This window comes from Euprymna scolopes, chromosome 8 (genome assembly GCF_053919585.1).
Source record: "Euprymna scolopes isolate OS-2025 chromosome 8, ASM5391958v1, whole genome shotgun sequence".
Classification (NCBI taxonomy): Eukaryota; Metazoa; Mollusca; class Cephalopoda; order Sepiida; family Sepiolidae; genus Euprymna; species Euprymna scolopes.
In genome coordinates this window covers 146,877-156,262 of record NC_136489.1, presented here as the reverse complement: position 1 = coordinate 156,262, position 9,386 = coordinate 146,877, and positions in this window count along the sequence as shown.

Below are 9,386 nucleotides of genomic sequence, written 5' to 3'. Positions count from 1 at the left end.
ATTTAAAACTGATACCCAAATTCGACGGATCCACTTCTGTTGTCGACTGGGTCGAAAGGGTTGAGCTGACCTGCAACCTCTGTGAAGTAAAGGGGGTGCATACCGTGATTCCCCTGAGATTGGCTGGAGGCGCCCTGAGTGTATATCAGCAACTTAGTGCCGTGGAGAAGGCTGATGTTACCTCTATAAAAAATGCTTTGTACAAGGCATTTGCCATGGATCCCTGCACGGCCTACAAAACATTTGCCTCTAGGAAGCTCATGCCAGGAGAAACCGTGGGCGTCTTCTTCGTGGAGCTGAAGAAACTTGCAGTTCTATTTGGCAATGGATTGTCAGAGCAGACACTGGCGTATGCGTTTGTGGCTGGCCTTCCCACCCATGTTAAGCAACTGTTGAGGGCTTCCACCAGCGTATCTGTAACGCCCATGGAACATTTGTTAGAACGCGCTCGAGCCATTATCAGAGATGAGGAGGACCTGAGGGAACCGGTTGTAATGATGGCGCAGGCAGCCAAGACTACTGCTGAAAAGAGTCCCAGTTTGAGACCCATGACCAATGGGAGATGTTTCTGCTGCGGCCAGCAAGGCCATTTCGCAAGAAGTTGTATTAACGAGGGGCAGGGGCGCCCGTGCTGTTTCCAATGTGGTAGTTATGGACATTTATCCCAAAATTGTGCGGGAAATGCATCAGGGGGGGCAGGACGTCAGCGCCGACTGTTCCCCGGACAAGATTTAACTGAGGCGCAACTGACAATAAATGTATACGTGGACCAAGTGCCTTGTTCAGCTCTTCTCGACTCCGGGTGCTCACACACCATCATGAGTGCCAAGTTGTGTCGAAACTGGACAAAGCAGAACATCAAAGTAACCACAATAGGTGGGAATACGACTTTGGTGTGGCCGCAGACATTAATGTGCTATTGATGCGAGGGGATTTGCTGGGATTCGATGTACTGTTGGGATATGATGCTATCAAGGCACTGGGTGGAGTTGTTATTGGAAGAGATGGGACTGTGCGGTTTTTGGAAACCCCAGTGTGTGCTGCAGTTCACATTGATCGGCCTGATTTTAAGGTGGACTACGACCATCACCAAAAAGCATGGACTGCATCATGTAAGTGGACAGAAGGAAGGGCGCCAACTGAACTCAAGAATAGCATTGCAGAGTACTCGATACCCGATAAGGCCCGTAATGAATACGAGAAGGAGCTTGAGCCATGGATCCAGGATGGATGGCTGATCCCCTACCCCAACAAGCTGGGACCACCCAAGGGTCTGATTCCCTTAATGGCGGTAGTCCATCATAACAAATCAAAAGTTCGTCCGGTGCTGGACTATCGTGAACTCAATAGATACATTGAGACGTACACTGCCGATGCTGACATGTGCGCCAGCAAGCTGAGAGAATGGCGCCAGAAGGGCTCCAATGTGTCTATAGTAGACTTGCAGAAGGCTTATTTGCAGGTGCGAGTGGATGAGACATTGTGGCTGTTCCAGACAGTGTGGTTCCGGGGTCAGAGATACTGCCTTACTCGACTTGGCTTTGGGCTGAATGTGGCACCGCAAATCATGAAGACCATTGTAAATGCAGTGTTGTCCCAGGAAAAGACCACTGAGGACGCAAAATCGGCCTATATTGACGATGTGTACGTCAATGAAGATATACAATCTGCGTCGCACGAAAAATGACGTAAAATGGGGGGGGGTCACCTCAAATACACAAACGGAATGTTCAAGAAAGATTATTGCTACAGTCCTCTGTCTCCTCTCTCTTGGCTGATCGGGAATCATCTCCCAGCACCCAGTAATGAACATCGTTTTATAGGTTCCATCTTCACGCACACACAAGATTATGCGAGAACGGACGAAATAAAAATGCTGGCTGCCATGTTTGTTCTTCCTTTTCTTCGCCTGCACTCACTCGCTGAGCACCCACGGTAAGACTTCTCTTTCTTGCTTCTAACCACATGCCTCCCTGATCTCAAGATCACATTTAATAGTCTCTCATCCACTGTGGCGGTCGCCTCTCTCTACTTGGCCTCTGAGGTGTCTCGTCCTCCTCCTGTGGCTGCACACTCCCCTCCACTGCTTCGCCCTCAACTGGTCTGACGTCGAGAATGTGCCTCGGGACTCCTCCCACCACAATGTTGTTACTAGTGTTCCTCCCAGTCACGCGACCCCTACTCCACTGCGTGGTGCAGCGCGCCCCCGGTGGCTTCACCCATACCTCGTCCCCGAGTTTAATTGTCCCTGTGGCCTCTACTTCTCGGCTTGCCGGCTCCACCTTGGGATGCCTCCAGGAATATGCAAACATTGACAGTTGCGGGACCGTCTCTGGTACTTGTCCCTGTTTAGGCGACATGTTATACCAGAAGACGGCTTGCTCAGGGGAGGTGCCTCCTCTTTCCGCAACTGCCTTTATGGTGCGATGGTTTCTCTCTACGATCCCGTTGCCACTAGGTCTGTAGGCAGTTCTGAAAAATTGTTGGATCTTCCATTTCTTCAGTACTTCTGTCACTGCTACTAACTTGAATGCAGTCCCGTTGTCGGTTAACAACTCTCCCACGGGGCCTCACTCCAAAAACACCTAATCAAAGATTGCCACTATTTCATTGCCTGTTCCTCCACGTAGCTTCTTCCATAGGGCAAATCGCCCGGGCCCACAGTCAATCATGGTAAGATAAAGTCCACCCCTGTAATGGGTGACATCGCATGCCAGTCTCTCCCAGGTCCCACTCACCTTCAATTGGCCAGATTCATGCGTGCTTGGAGCAGGATCAATCGACTGACACCTGTCGCATGTCCTGACCACTTGCCTCACCTGCTCCTTGGTGATCCTTGGGTCGATTTTTTCACTAAGTACCAAGTCCTCTCTACCCCCATATGGTGAAAATTGTGCAGTTCTCGCACGCCAACATCATCTAGATCCGATGCAGCAACAACATCTTTCTTTGGCAACAGCCAACTCTTCTTCACTCTCGTGAGAGCATCTGCTCGGTTCTTTTCAGAAGCCACCATGTCTACGCGAAGCTTCAAACAAAACTCTTGCATCAGCTCAGCTAGCATCCCAAGCCTGCGCTTCACTAACATCTCCGCAGCCCCACTCGTTTTTATCCTTTTTTCGCTTGAAATGAGAGACTTTAGCCAAGCAAACACTGTGGAGAGTCTGTTTTGATGCAAATGTCACGTAGTCCCCATTTCAAAGCCAGATTGACTCCTTTTATTGTCGCGTCTAATTCCGCCACATTGATGTGGCTGACGTCATTCTTTTTCCTCAACCAGGCTGCATCTTCTGCAACTACTCCTCCAATTTCCAAAACGACCCCTGTTGCAATGCTGCTCGCATCGCACCACACGACTCCATCCAATGTTCGCGGTATGTTCCAGGTTCTCCGGACTGGGTCTTGCCGTTCTGCTTCTTTCAGGAGCTCTTCCATCATGGCGACCGTTCTTTCTCCCACCTTATCATTCCATCCTCGTCCTTTGGCGTGTCTCTTTATGTAGCTGCATGCTGATCTAAGCCAGCTAGCAATGGGGTAATGTCCGATCAACTTTCCGCATATGGAAAAAAGTTCACGTCTGTTGAGCTCTTGCTTCAGTTGTGGGATTTCATTTCCCCTGCGAAACTCTAGGCCGCCTGATGCACCTCGTTTCAGTTTTAGGCCCAAAGCAGCCCCTCCATCTAATTTTTCCGGCTCTTTGGCGACCAACCCGAACCTCTTCAAATGAGCTACCACCTCCTTGGCAGTTACCACAGTTTCATTCACCAGAATGTCGTCTATGTATGAGCTCACTACCCCATCTCCCTTTTCCATTGTCTCCAGAATCTTCCTGAGGATAGTTGACATAATCTTGGGTGCCGAATTTAACCCGAACCCCACTCGTGTAAGGCAGTAGGTTTTGCCTTTGTACTTGACTAACTGATATTTCCAAAGCTTCTTGGCAACATGGAGTTGCAAATAGGCAGATTTTAGATCTACCAACGTAGATGCGCCATTCATCTGCCTCCATTCCCTAATGGTCTCACTGCACACATCTACGGTGTCGCCTCCCGTATGGCACTTAACATGGCCTTTCAGCTCTCGGAAATCCAGGACCGGTCTTACTTTCCCTTTAGTTGTTTGCAGAACGGCCATCAACGGCAAAATGCCCGACTCCACATCATCCGTCCAAGGCATCAGTATCCCCTCCTCAATCCATCGGTCGACTTCCTGATCAAACTCCTTTCTCGCCCCTCCTCTAAGCGAATTTGTGTAGCACGCCACCCTGTTTGTCAGCGATGGCGCTTGATGTTTCCATGCCCACTCCACCGTCCACCGCTCTCCGTCGAATTCGGCTCGGAAGTCCTGATCTTTGATCGACAATTTTCTTTCCTCCCCGGCCTTGTTGATCCCTCTGGGGCGTTCTCCGTCACCGCGCACTCAGCTAGTCCGAACCTCACGTTGTCACGTGATGGTAACACCTCCAAGGCGGCATATAACATCCATTCCAATGATGGCTTGGACACCAGGCACCAGGCGATCAGTGACAATTGCATGGACCCTCATCCGACGTTCAGCAATATCAATAGTGACGGTCTTCCTCCCTCGACACTTCACTCGCGACCCATCGAATGCCACTACTTCACCCTTCCCTTTTCATCTTCCGACCAGGGTAGTATGCACCATGGTAGTGGTGCAGCCAGTGTCAATCAGGGCCATAATTTCCCGTCCTTCCACCGCAATCTTCTGCGGGTGCGCCTCTATTCTCGAATCAGGGCGGCCGCTGGCGCGTCGGCCTCCCCTCGCCAGTTTCCCGAACTTGTGCATTTTACCGCTAAATGGCCTCTTCGATTGCATTTGTAACACACTGTCCGTTGCAAGAACTTCCTGCAGTCTCTTCTCATGTGTGGTCCCCCGCATTCAAAGCATGCGATCCCCGGGTTTGGCAGATTCCTGCCCACATCCTGCTGTACCGTTGCTGTCGTTCCTCCAGGCTCCGTGGGCTGGGTGCTCACCAAGATTTTTGCAGTTCTAAGCAGCTCACTCACATCCAGCGTCTCCACCTCCAGTACCTGCTGCAACCTTTTAGATATTTCTCCCGGGAACCCGGTAACAAAAATCATCTTTACTACGTGACTCGTGGCATGTCCTCTGATGCCCGACAACTCAACCAATCTCCTTATCTCATTCGCATAGACATCCACAGATTCACCAGTCCACCTCTTCTCTTTCAACTTATTAAAGGCCTCGAAAGGCCCCTCTGCGAACGCTTCGATCAGTCGACTTGATGGCGTCTGCATCACCCTGTTCCCGCTCGCTGAGCTCCAAATAGAGGGCCAGTGTGTCCCCTTCCAGAAACAGTGGTATTACTGCGGCCACATCATCCAGCTTCTGAATCCTTGCTACAAGGTCCACTTTTTTAAGCCACGCCACCACATCACCGTCGCTATTAAAAGGCTTAATCATATTGCTTAAACCTGCGTTGGCCATGACCGAAATAGCTTGACGTAAAATGGGGGGGGGTTCACCTCAAATACACAAACGGAATGTTCAAGAAAGATTATCGCTACAGTCCTCTGTCTCCTCTCTCTTGGCTGATTTCTACTCTTCTCCCTTCATAATGACCCCGCTAATTAATTCCCTAATAGTAGCCCCCTGCTTCAAAGTGGCACTGTGCCTTGTTTTGGGTGAAAATTGAATAAAAAAAACAAAAACAAAAAAAAAACGAAAAACAGTATTTTTAATTTTTTTTACATGACTCCAAAACTCATCGTTTGTGATGTAAAATGGGAGGGGGGTCATCTCAAATACACAAACGGAATGTTCAAGAAAAATTATCGCTACACGCTACAGTCCTCTGTCTCTTGTCTCTACTCTCGTTGCCTTTTCTCCTGGCTGACCGGGAATCATCTCCCAGCACCCAGAAATGAACATCGTTTTATAGGTTACATCTTCACGCACACACGAGATTATGCGAGAACGGACGAAATAAAAATGCTGGCTGCCATGTTTGTTCTTCCTTTTCTTCGCCTGTACTCACTCGCTGAGCACCCACGGTAAGACTTCTCTTTCTTGCTTCTAACCACAGAAAAGTTAGCTCAATTCGGGTTGGAGTGCAAGGATCCCGAACATCTGAGGGATGGAGCATGGGTATTAGGATTGGACGTCTGCGGGAAAGATGGTACTTTACGATGGAGGGGTGGCAGGGAGATTCCAAACATCCCTGATGTTATTACGCGGCGGACTATTTTTTCCTTGTGTGGGAAACTTATTGATCATTTACCAGCGTGTTGCTGGCTCCGACCAGCTGTGGGCATCATCAAACGCAGGGCAAGTTTAGGAACTACAGGTTGGGATGATGTATCTGATGATGCTCTTCTAACTCTGATGATGACGGAAGCCCTAGAGAGAGTTGACAAGAAGGACCCTGCCCGTGGAGAATGGTGTGTCGATGGGGACACTGTGAATGTGTGGGTTGATGCTAGTTCTTTGGCATTGGGAATGTTATTGGAGCAACGTGGACACGTAATTGAAGACGCATGCTGGCTGCAACCCGTGAATGATGCTCAACACATCAACCTGGCGGAACTGGATGCTGTTGTGAAGGGTTTAAATCTGGCACTGCAATGGCAGTCAAAGAAGATGCACTTGTACACGGATTCTCTCTGCGTCTACCACTGGGTGTCCGACACTCTTTCGGGACGAACGAAAATCCGCACTAAGGCAGCCAGTGAGATGTTAATCTGGCGGAGGCTAAACACCCTGAAGCGTCTGGTATCGGAGTATGACCCGTCGGTGAGTGTAACGCTCGTGGCATCACACTGTAATCGTGCAGACCAACTAACCCATGTGCCTCACAAATGGTATGAAGCTGTGAAGACAGGCGTGGAGTTCACTGCTCGATCTAGTGCAGTTGGCGCGATTAGCTCATGCCAAATACAAAGAATTCATGTGCAGAGTGGACATCCAGGTATCAAAAGAACTCTGTATTTTGTGAGGTGTATGGACCCAGCAGTGACAAGGGCAGATGTCAGGCAGATTTTCAAGCACTGTAAGGCATGCCAGTCTATTGATCCTGCACCTGAGCAATGGCAGAAGGGGCGATTGGAGGTTGAGCATGTGTGGCAACGAGTAGCGATGGATATTACCCATTACAGTGGTAAGCTCTTTCTAACCCTTACTGACTGTGGACCCACTCGTTTTGCGGCGTGGCGGCAAATGACCAGGCAGGACTCAGCGAATGTTGTCTGCCAACTGTCATCTATCTTTTCTGAGCGAGGTGCGCTGGAAGAGATATTGACGGACAACGATGCTGCTTTTTGTAGCCACCAAGTTCGGCAGTTGTTGAATGAGTGGGGTGTCTGACTACGACTTTGATGTGTTCATGTGCCATCAGGGAATGGCATTGCTGAAAGGAGCCATCGCAGCATCAAGAGAATTTCTGCCAGAAAGCAATGCACCATTACGGAGGCCACGTATTGGTATAACGTCACACCAAACGATTGGAAGACACTAACAACAGCACCGGCCAATGCCATACACACATACCGTGTAAAGGGCATTGACACTGTCCAGCCAATCGACGGGGAGAGCCATGACAAATACAAGGTAGGGGATCCAGTTTGGGTAAGACCCCCTAGAAACCGGTGCACCACCAAGTTCAAGCGAGGACGAATATCTGGAGTGGTCAGCCAGCAGTCGGTCCTTGTTGATGGAACCTCACGCCATGTGCGCGATCTTCGCCCAGCTAGTGAAGTACATCCCACAACTACAGAGAGTGATGAATCATCAGATGATGAGCTGCTGATAAGTGAGGTCACCAAGCAAGAGAGTGGTAGATGTAGTTCGCCTGATCAGGCAGGATCAGAACCAGAACCAGAACCACACCCAGGACCAGAACCTGAATCCGAGATTGTAAATACCACACTTCGCAGAAGCCAGCGAACTAAGAGGCGACCCCCGGAGTGCACTCTATGTGATCATCAGATCAGGGGGAGTGTAGTACTTACCAACAAAACAAACCTTCACGTGTTTGTGCCTTGTGTAGGCATGCGTGACAACAAAACTTGGGGTTTTATAAGCGGAAGTCTCGAGGTTGTCAGGAATCTCCGGGCGCATGCGCAAGAGGAGGGATTGAGAGAAAAGGCGAATCAAATGAGGCACAAACTGTTCAAACAGTTACACCAAATTTAGCTTAAATTTGCAGTTTTTGAAAAAATTACAAGTGCAGATTTTCTTTTTGCCGGTACTGTACATATATATATATATATATATATATATATATATATATATAAAATGTATATATATATATATGCATATATATATATGTATATATATATAGTGCCGGCAAAAAGAAAATGGGCAGATTAATCTGATAGAGGGGTTGTCATAAAAATTAGGTTTATAAAATTACATTAATCTGCCCATTTAAATCTGACTTAGGTGCTGTAAGCAAAAACATCTTAGATAGAATCATCCCTCTTATTAAAGAAAAAGTTAATTTCCCTGTTTGGCTAAATTCAGATTCCGTAATTAATTGGTTTGTCTCCCTTAAAAATAAACACCTCCTTAACTTCATAATCTTTTACATCCAAAATTATTATCAATCAATTTCTCCGATTCTTTTAAATAAGGCTCTAATCTTTGCTAAAAGAAATTCACACTTAACTAATTTAGAAATTAAATTAATTATCCTAGCGAGAAAGTTCCTTATACAATTTAACAATAGGTTTTGGACTAGAAAGGACACCCCTAATAATTTTGACATCTTGATGGGTGCTTCTGACTCTGCAGAAGTTACCGATTTAGTGGGGCTCTTCTTACTGAAAGAACTTAAATACCACTTTAAACATATCCAAGGGGGCCTTTATAGAGACGATGCCCTTTTTTCACTACAGCCAGGCCAAGAGAGTACAACAAAACATCTTAGCATCTTTGGGACAAACTTTGCACAAATCTTCTACATCTTTAGTTCCTCGCAAATAATTGTGTGTACATATGTGCATATAGTGTCTCTATAGACACACGGCAATCCTTATTGATGAAATTCTTTATTTAGCCAATCAACTCTGGTGTTCTGACTTCCTTATTCCTCCCACACCTCTCATTAACTTTCTCAGACTCCCTGTCTTCCTTTAATCTCTTATGGCACTCATAAACTGGTGCGCGATTTATGCAAGATGGTCCAAAAGCAGTCTGAAGCATTCTATACGTTTCTGTGCCATTTGTTCCAAGTTTAAAACAGCATTTTATTGCATATCGTTCTTCTTAAGTGTCCTCACATCCAGATTACATTTTTAAAATTCACTAGCTGTGACAGTAGTAGGCTTTAGTACGGTCAATTCCAATTCCTGCTATAGCTGTTCATTTGAACCTGAAATCATAAAATTGGTCATCAGTCATCTCAT